General features: G+C 45.5%; 1 non-coding gene across 1 annotated transcript; it reads left to right on the forward strand.

The window, feature by feature from the left end:
- The first annotated feature begins 383 nt into the window (after nucleotides 1–383).
- On the forward strand, nucleotides 384–490 carry LOC141654416 (small nucleolar RNA R71). Its single transcript, XR_012547977.1, has one exon. It is a non-coding gene; the product is annotated as a small nucleolar RNA R71 (small nucleolar RNA).

Raw genomic sequence — 490 nt, forward strand, 5'->3', positions numbered from 1 at the left:
CGCATACCTCCTCCATAGTAGCTTGGCAATGAGCGGCATAATGACCCGCACCTCCGCAACCTTCAAAAACAATGACTTGACTAGTAGAGGACACGGCATTGAGTTGTTGAAGAGAATCCCTAGCATCTCGTTCCACCAATAGTTGTTGGAGTAAGGCAATTTGAGCCAACAAAAAAGAATTATCGGAAGATTCCTCCTTACCCTTGAGTGGTACACTTCGGGAATTGACATATTGCGCGTCATGGATCGTCGTGGATTCAATTGCGGCATGAGCAATATCGGTGTCAATTTGATCAAACCGCCCATTGTTGGCAGAATCAAGAATCCTTCGGGACTCGACACAACATCCATTGTAGAATGTTATGGCTAGAAATCAAGCATCCAATCCATGATGTGGGCATTGCCTTTGCAACTCCTTATACCTCTCCCAAGCTTCGTATAAGCTCTCAAGAGCTTGTTGACGGAATCCGATGATTTGGCTCCTCAAAGT

Source organism: Silene latifolia, chromosome 4 (assembly GCF_048544455.1).
Source record: "Silene latifolia isolate original U9 population chromosome 4, ASM4854445v1, whole genome shotgun sequence".
Taxonomy (NCBI): Eukaryota; Viridiplantae; Streptophyta; class Magnoliopsida; order Caryophyllales; family Caryophyllaceae; genus Silene; species Silene latifolia.